This window comes from Populus euphratica, unplaced genomic scaffold, assembly GCF_000495115.2.
Source record: "Populus euphratica unplaced genomic scaffold, PopEup_1.0 scaffold1836.1, whole genome shotgun sequence".
Lineage (NCBI taxonomy): Eukaryota > Viridiplantae > Streptophyta > Magnoliopsida > Malpighiales > Salicaceae > Populus > Populus euphratica.
In genome coordinates, this window is record NW_011501679.1 from 1 (window position 1) to 451 (window position 451).

The following is a 451-nucleotide window of genomic DNA, read 5'->3' on the forward strand; positions in this document are numbered from 1 at the left end:
TCTTTTTTTTGACAAAAAATGATCCCCACGTGCCTTAAAGTGATAAAATTTAATGACACTACTTACCTCATTGTCGGGAATGCATCTTTGAAATATTTGATCAGGACAATAATTGAATAAGTAATAGTCATCCCAATAAAAATTTTGCACCTCACTAAAAAATTTTCTTTTCTCTTCGGTACTGCAGTAAGCTGGCAAAAATTCTAAAGCAAGAAAATTAATATTTTTAGCAAACCAAGGCATTGAACTAAGAGAAAGTAAGGATTTGTTAAGAAAGTAATCATCGATTGGTGTGATGTTGAATGTCGAATCTATTGTCACTCTTGACAAAAGATCCGCATCAATATTTTTTGTGTCTTTTCCATCCTCGATTTCTTCATGTTCGGTCATGGCATGAGGAAATGGAAGTGCTGGCAGGGAATCAGTCTTTTCCTTGCAATGTTCATATTCA